Genomic DNA, 9078 nt, shown 5'->3' on the forward strand with positions numbered 1-9078 from the left:
ATGTTTACAAGACTTAATAAATGATACAAATGATATTTAAACTTTAATAAATTTTTGACTCAAAATTATCATGGCATACAAAAACAATATAGTGAGTCTGACTGTTTAGGTCAAGGTATTGTACATACTTTATATGACTTTAACTTTGATTTTTAAAATATTTTTTGTAGCAAAGTATTCTGTTTTCTTTGTTATTGTTTCAATTGTATACATTAATAAGCAACCATTTTGAATGTCATACCATTTGTGGAGTTCTTAAGAATGCGTTCATATTTGCAAATTAAATAATAAAATAAACACTTTTCTTGTAAATTTTAATTTTCCTCTGTTTCAGCTGCTGTGTACAGTTATTCAATTCACTACGTAAAAGTTCATAACATAAATTATTCCATTCACTAAACAATTTCCTTCAATTCTTAGAGAAAACATTTTTGCAATTTGTTCTTCGAAGATCTTCTTCAGTATATTTGATATGAGGGAGCGATGTAAATGAGTGGATAAAGCTGGTGTTCCTTTCAACAACAAAATACTATTTTTTTCTTCATTTCTCCCTTCTTTCGACGAATATATATAATATGTTGTTGCATTTATACAATTGTGTTTTTCTGCATCTATGATAGAACTCCATTTTGTTTATAGCCATTATCATGTGATTATGATGAAATTTCCTATTTCTTTTTTGCAGGAAAGCACACATTCCATTTCACATTAATCCAATTAGCGCACCATGTAGATAGATATCAAATTTCAGTTTCCTCTTCAGTATTGACCTATTGATCATGAAAACCAAGATGTCTGATCACCTATAAATACACAAAATAAACAAATAAAATGTTATAAATGGAGAGAGAAACAGCAATAAAAAAGCTTATTTTGTTATGTTATGAACATTTTAAGAATATTTCCTTTCTTACTTGCATGACTTGTGAGTTCTCTTAATTCCGTGCTTTTTGTCTATGGGTTTTTATATTACCCCGGTAGTTGATTTTGTGCATTTTATCAATCTTTCGAGTTGAGGCAATTGCAACGGTTATTTTTACAGTTTGTTCTTTATATGTTGAGCTGTTAAACCACTGTCCAAGGTTAAGGTAGGGTTGAGTGCTCACAAACCTGATTTTTTTTATTACATGTATTAGTTTTTATTGATTTTTAACTAGCTGTCAGTAGCTGTGAGTACTAACAGATCTTTGTGTCTTTTCATTAAGAGAAAGGTATAAATTTCCTGCTTAGTCCGGACTGTTTATTTTTTTGCAGGAAATCTACAGGTACGTCATTTGTTGTCTGGTGAAGAGTTGTCTTATTGGCAATCATGCCACATCTTCTTATTTTTATATAACCTTGCCATATTCTGATTGTGCCTGTCCCAAGTTCGGAGCCTGTAGTTTATTCTGACACTCAAATTTAGTGGTTGTAGTTGTTTCATATCTGTCATATTTATTTTTTTTTAATTTGTTTTGTTATAAACTAGGCAATTAGTTCTACAGTTGGGATTATTTCAATTTTTCGTCTGAGGGCCTTTTATAGCTGACTACTTTGACAATAGGGTATGGACTTTCTCATTATTGAAGGCCGTCACTGGCCTATAATTGCTTTCTTAGAGCCATGATCAATAGTTTTCATATTTAATATGCCACATCTTTTTATTTTTATAATAATCATGATAATCATCTTTCAAGGGCAATAACTTTTATAAAAGTGGCCTTATGAGTCTTATCGAGCATCACTGATAAGTGTTTTGTAGACGAAACGCGCGTCTGGTGTAAATACAAAATTTAATCCTGGTATCTATGATGAGTTTACTTACCATTTAGGTTTTGTTGACTTCTGCAAATTTTAAATTGCCTATCATTTCTGCTGTTTATAATTTCTCTGCATCTTCTATAGTTCTTGTCCTACACATAAAAAGAGTAAAAATTATTATTTAATGACATCTTGCATCAATAATTATTTTTCTGTTTAATGTATATATCAATACGTGTTTAATAAAAAGCTGTACCATGAGTGCTTGATAAGCTTGTTGCCCTTTTAGCTTGGGTTTATGCTTTAAATGAATTTTAATGATCAACTACATTATAGAAAAACTCTGAGCACTGCGCAACTAAGACCCCCCCCCCCCCCCTACAAAAAACAAAACTACAGGCTCTAAAGAGCCTGTGTCGCTCACCTGACTCTATTTGGGTTTTTGAAATCATATAAAAAAGATAAAAATCATAACAGATACTTTAATAATGATTGAGGCCATATTTGGTTTAATATTGTCCTACTCCGCTGGCGGCCGTCTTGGATGATGCATCAGCTACAGAGTAACAACACTTGGTCAACACCTCATAAGGAACATTCATGCTATGTTTGGTTTCATTCCATTCAGTGGTTCTCTAAAAGAAGACATTTGTATGTATTTCCTATAGGGTCCTATCTTAAACTAAGTCCCCCACTGCCGGCCATCTTGGATGATAGATCGGCAACAAAGTAACAACTCTTGGTCAGCACCTCATAAGGAATTCAGTGGTTCTCTAGAAGTTCAGAATGTAAAAAGTTAACAACGGCAATGGACGACGACGGACGCCAAGTGATGAGAAAAGCTCACTTGGCCTTTCGAGCCAGATGAGCTAATAAACTGCTTCGCTAAGCGCAGCTGGATACGCCCGCAGAGGTCCAACCCTGACAGTTGAGGCAAAAATGGACACAATATTCAAGCTTGATACAGGTCTGAATTTGGATTGTAATCAAATATTTGACATATTAAAGGTTTCTGAATAAATGTAGTCAAAGAACTTGAAATTGGTTATATGAATTGAATTTATATTCAATTAAAGATTTCTTGCTGTTGTGCAATACACTGTGCTGTTGCGCAATACTAAGTTAATCTGTTGTCAGACTATAAACAAATAAAGTTCAATTTCTTCTCAATGTCATATTTGAAATTTATGAAAATCAGTACGGAGATTACATCAATAGCTATAAATAATTCATGATAGTTTCATGAGAACTGATGAAAGCATTTTTGAGTTAATGTAGAAAAAATGGAAAATCCCCCCCTTTTTTAATGAATAAAACCCTATAACTCAGAAATATAAAATCTGAAATTTATAAAATTCTAAAGGGACCTTACATCAACAGATATAAACAATTCACCAAAGTTTCATGAGAACTGCTGAAAGCATTTTTTAGTTATTGTCTGAAAACTGGAAAATCCCCCTTTTTTTTTTAATAATACCCTGTAACTTGGAAATGTAAAATCTAAAATTCATAAAAATCAAAAGGGAGCTCATGTCAATAGATATGAACAATTCACCAAAATTTCTTGCAAGTTGGTGAAAGCATTCTTGAGTTATTGTTGGAAAACTGGAAAATCCCCCCCTTTTTTAATGAATAAAACCCCAAAACTCGGAAACGGTAAATCTGAAATTTATAAAAAATGAAAGGGAGCTCACGTCAATAGATATAAACAATTCAATAAAGTTTCATGCATATTGGTTAAAGCGTTTTTGAGTTAATGTCCGACATGTTGACGACGGACGGACGGACAGACGGTCAACGGTATACCATAATACGTCCTGTAAACGGGCGTATAAAAAAGGACATGCACACAGAGTGGTATTCATTGAAACAAAACATGAAAATAATTTGGCTCCATTTTAAGGGATATTGCAAGTGTATATACATTTTGTAAGTTTAAGGCCGTGATTTTTGAACAAATACAATTCTAAAACCTTCCAAAGTGTGAAAATGGACAATTTTAAACAATTTTCCAACAACTAAAATTCCATTACTCTGCATCTTATATAAAAATAAATAGGGGATGATACTCCGGCTTGCATATCATATAAAGTTATAAAGGAAGATAACTGAAGAACGGTAAAATTTATACTACTAAAATTATAACTTGATCTGATTTTGTGATAAAAAATATTGCGTTAAAGTTTAATAAAATTTGGTTGAGGCAAACTTAATTTAGAGGACGGAAACGTAAAATTCATCATTTTTTCCATCTGTAAAGGACATAACTCTAGAACAGACTGAGTCAGTAAAAGTGACACCACCAAAATTCAAACTGTTTTTTGTGGTAATAAGCATTGTGTGCAAGTTTCATAACATTTGGTTGAGGCAAACTAAAGTTAAAGATAGAGAGCCGGAAACCAAAAATTCAGCAATTTTTCCATTTGTAAAGGGGCATAACTCTAGAACGGTAACACTGACACCACCAAAATTCACACTTGATCTGAGTATTGTGGTAATAAGCTTTTGTAAAAGTTTTATAACATTTGGTTGAGGCAAACTAAATTAGAGAACAAAAACCAATGACTTTGGGACAGACGGACAGACGGACAGACGGTCAAGGGTTGACCCACTATCAAATGACTATGGGTCATAAAAATGTAAAGGGAGTTTATGTCAATATATAAAATCAATTCACCAAAGTTTCATAAAAATTGGTGAAAGCATTCTTGAGACTATCCAACGTCTCAATATACAATAAAAACTTAAATCAGATTTTTTTTTTTAAATTGAAAGGGAAATTATCATGATTATGTTAATTGGCAATATTAATAAATGCATGCAACAATTTCTGAAATTTACAGTATATAGGCTTTTAACCCCACCATATTTTTGCACCTGTCCCAAGTCAGGAGCCTATATGTGGCATTTGTCAGTTTTGTATGATTTTTAATTTTAGTTTCTTTTATATATTTCGGAGTTTAGTATGACGTCCATTATCACTGAACTAGTATACATTTTTGTTAAGGAGCCAGCTGAAGCACGCCTCAGGCTGTGGGATTTTCTCGCTGCATTGAAGTCACATTGGTGACCGACTGTTATCTGCTCTTTGGGCAGGTTGTTGTCTCTCTGACACATTCCCCATTTCTATTTTCAATTCTATTTTAAATTCAATTATAAATGTTAGGCTTCTTGTTGATTTGTTTTACATTTGTCATTTCGAGGCCTTTTATTATATTTACAGCTTTCTATATGCATAGGTGCTTGAGGACAGGATCCTGTTTTGCTCATTGTTGATGGTCGTACGGTTATCTATAGCTCAGCGAGGCAACATCACAACTGTTTCCAAGTTTGTGAAGTCAGAGGACTATATTCATCTTTCCGACTTTCAGATCATTTGTTGATTTTTCATGAATATGTACCATTCCAATATGAAATAGCTAAATCATGTATATATCTTAAAAAAAACCTTTAAACTAGGATACTCATTTGGGGAACTAATGATTTGTTGGTTTTTCCCTAGTCCAAATAATTATGACGTCTGGCAAGGCTATTTTTTTTTCTGGGACGCCTAAATAGCCTTGCAAGACGTCATAATTATTTGGACTAGGTTTTCCCCGCGATCGACATCGTCCTGTGGACGAAACGAGTTTGGCGCATTAACAAAAAGATCATGTCTGTAGTGACAAGTTAGTGTGTGTGCTTACCAATATTTGAATTTTATGAGCCTTCTTTTTGAATATTTTTTTCATTTTTTGGTACAATACTGACGTCGAGTGCTGTTGTTGTTGTGCTGTTTATTTTTTACAAAAGCGATCAAGTAATGCAGGGGAAGGAAACTTACTTAAAAGACCAAAATGAGTCGCAACTAATGGTACATAAATATTTTACTATGCAGTCAGTATCCTGATATACATGTATATACTCTTAGACTCATTTCACAGAAAAATCGTACAAGTGAAAATACTCGTTAGTCATGAACATTTTAGATCACTTAAAATTTAGATTTTATAACTTAAAAATTACGAAAGATGATAATTTGTCAAATAAGCCCTTGTAACCAGGTGCTGCATTTTTTAGCACGTGTCAAAAAACAGTTAAAAGTGCCGGGATCTGACAGAGCTTTCAAGAGCTATTTCTGTTACTGTGAGTTTATTATATATTTATCACAAAAAGCTAATGCTAATTTCTTTTCATTTAATATGGGTCTATATGAAGCCCCCCACCCCTCCTCCAGCTTATCTGATTAATTTACGATCACTCTGAGTAAAGAAAGTAAGTCACAATTGCTTATATAAGGTATTTTAAATTCTGGTTGATAGTTGTCTCATCACCAATCATACTACATCTCCTTATTTTTTTTACAATAAAGCTATATTTAGATGCGGTATAGTGAGTGATGAATGTGTAAACATGCAGCATGCTTGTAAATAATTGTTAAAATACAGCACAAAAGATGCATAATATATCAAACTCGAGTCAACGCCATGTCAAAAACTAAAAAAACAACGACCAAATGACAAATAGTCTATAAAAACAACTATAGCATACCAAAATATATAATTTGTAAAGACTTGCATGCAAATAGGCCTATACAGTAGCTCTATGTTCTTATAGATCTCATAACATTACGATTAAAAGTCAGATTATGTGTGTGTAAGTTTCAACGAGACACGTCCTAATCAGGTAAAATCCAAAATAACAATTTACAAATTCAGATCTACTGCCTGTTGTATATTGCTTACATGATTGCATATTGCCAAACGAATAAATATGTCTGGTACGGGATGGCGGCTTCGAAGCGGAGACAAAAAGACCCAGATAAATGAAAGTGTACTGAGAATTTTTGTTGTGGAGAATTTTTTTTTAAAGAACTAGATTCATATCTCAGAATTTGAATATAGCATCTCGTTTTCTTTAGATAAATTGTTAGCTATTACTGACTATAGTAATTATACCCCCTTATAAGTATTCGCAAAACATGAAGTTAATGATCAATGAATATGAAAACATTTTATAAAGTATAAATATTGGTAAACGGACAGCAAGTCATAGGACTATTATAGTTCGAATAAATTAGTTTACAATAACTGTTGAAAGGTTATGAGAAAAAACTCTGGATGAATTTATTTTTATTAGAATGATTTATTTTACAGTAAAGGCTTCATATTTTTAATCAGTTATTTGTAAAAGAAAGGTGACATGTTTAACACCATGGAGCCAGTTAATTAACAAATTACTGATGGATTTTTTTCTTTACAATCATTGATCATTATTAATATTTGAGAATAACTTTTGTTTACAATTCGTTTTCATAAATAATGGTTCAAGAAAAAAACTTTTTGAAAATTAGTCTGTTAGTTTCCAAAGAAAAAAATATCTTAAAAACTGAACTGTGAGTTTTCAATCGTTACGTTTTGTTATACGTTTTTAGTGTTAATCTCAGCAAAGACAAATTTGGTGATAAAAATCGATTTGTTGGTCTTTAAAAAAAAACATACGTCATAATGTAATCTTCATCTGGAGATATTCATTCCCTACTGTAAAATATTGAGTTTTTGGTTGATTAATGTCGGGTGTGTCTGACGTACCGAATAATATATGATAGGTACATGTAGGTCTTGTAATTGAAACCGCCCGTGATACGGTCGGAAAATTTCGACTGCCAACGAAAAAGGATGGACAGAAAATTGGCCTAATACCAGGCTACTTATAGTCCACTTGAAGAGTTGTTGCAAGGATTCAGCGTCCCCATTCGGACGTGTCTGAGCACAACCCAATGGACGATCCACTATCATTACTGCTAAGGATTTATTGCCGGTCAGAAGAAGACCTGTAACGACGCTATTTCTATAGTTACTCTAGTTCGCTAACGAATTCGCTTCTTGTTCCATTGAATATACAGGAAAGAGTTATCTAATATATATGTATATATATATATATATATATATATATACACGTCTAAATTGAAAACAACGTTCAAACCTATGATTGCGTTGGATAAAAACCGCAATTTTTATACGTGTGCATGTAAAACAAATTTCTTGGTAGAGGGGTCTAAATACAGCACAAACAACATTTTCCAAAAGACCAAAAAGTGAAAAAGTATATTTTAACAAAACGCATTTGACTAACAGATCGAACAACTAATGTTCTTAAACCCTGCTGACTGCCATTGGCTATTGCCAAATAAATTGATCACCAGATGTAAAAAATGGATCTTACATATTAATCAAATACCAAACAGAAAACAATAAACTTACGGAAAAGATGGTATACCGCAAACATGAGGTGCAAAAATTTGTACACCATATCAGGATTTCGACATTTAATGTCTCTTCAGTGATGTTAGGGATCGAAACGGTATTTGGAAGGCCATATAATATATATAGGGGAAAAAAATAAGACTGAAAATGCACCAAATATTTATATTCAATATGAATATTCACATTTTGTCTATTACAACAACAAGTTGTTCAAAAATTGTTGTAATAGACAAAATGTGAATATTCATATTGAATATAAATATTTGGTGCATTTTAAGCCTTATTTTTTTCCCTATTTTATGCACAGCATGGACAAAATTTAAAACTTTTTAATATATATATATATTTTTCTTGAACTACTATAAATAAAGTAGTTCATTTTAAAATGTATTCTTTAAAGGTTAAGAAAACAATAAGTTAAAATAGCTGGTACATACATGGCTTCATGGCTAATACCAAAAAGGTATAGCCAATTTCCCGTTTATTTTTTTTTCGTTGTTTGGTTCACATGTTCAAATTTAATAAATTGATGAATTTAATAATTTATTGATATCCTAAATCTTTGTTAATATATTTACTTCGGTAGAAAAGAAAGTGAATCTTCTCATCGGGACTTTAATTAATCTGCATATCTATTATCTATTTTGGGATTGAAAAAAATATCTTTAAAAAATGCGGTTTCGAGCCTATTTCTTCATTTTAATTTGGTTACACGTTCAGCAATAACTGATACAAATATGATATATTACCAATGATAAGGCCATATATTTGAAGCTGTTCAAAATTTTGTACATTATAGCTGGGACTATTATACTAAAAAAATAGTTAGTATAATAGTCCCAGATTATAGGTACGTGTATCAGATTGGACATTTTTTTTTATTGTTCTATATAAATAATCTTACTATAAGTTATCTCAGGTCTAAACAAAATGTTACTATGAGTTTTCTAATGAGTTTGGTTTGATAATTTTTTGTTTAATTCAGTTAAAAGTTTGCTTTTTTTACACGAGAAGGTCTGCTTAAAAGTTTATGATGATCTCTTTTTTTTTCAGCATAACAAACGGATACTCTTTAATGTACACTAGGTGGACT

General features: G+C 31.8%; 1 long non-coding RNA gene across 1 annotated transcript; it reads right to left on the minus strand.

Moving 5' to 3' along the window:
• Positions 1–574: 574 nt before the first annotated feature.
• Positions 575–5731, minus strand: LOC127734660 (uncharacterized). Its single transcript, XR_007997691.1, has 3 exons — positions 5427–5731; positions 1805–1892; positions 575–803 (listed from the first exon to the last, which is right to left on the minus strand). It is a non-coding gene; the product is annotated as an uncharacterized LOC127734660 (long non-coding RNA).
• Positions 5732–9078: the final 3347 nt, after the last annotated feature.

Source organism: Mytilus californianus, unplaced genomic scaffold, assembly GCF_021869535.1.
Source record: "Mytilus californianus isolate M0D057914Y unplaced genomic scaffold, xbMytCali1.0.p SCAF_3, whole genome shotgun sequence".
NCBI classification, from domain to species: domain Eukaryota; kingdom Metazoa; phylum Mollusca; class Bivalvia; order Mytilida; family Mytilidae; genus Mytilus; species Mytilus californianus.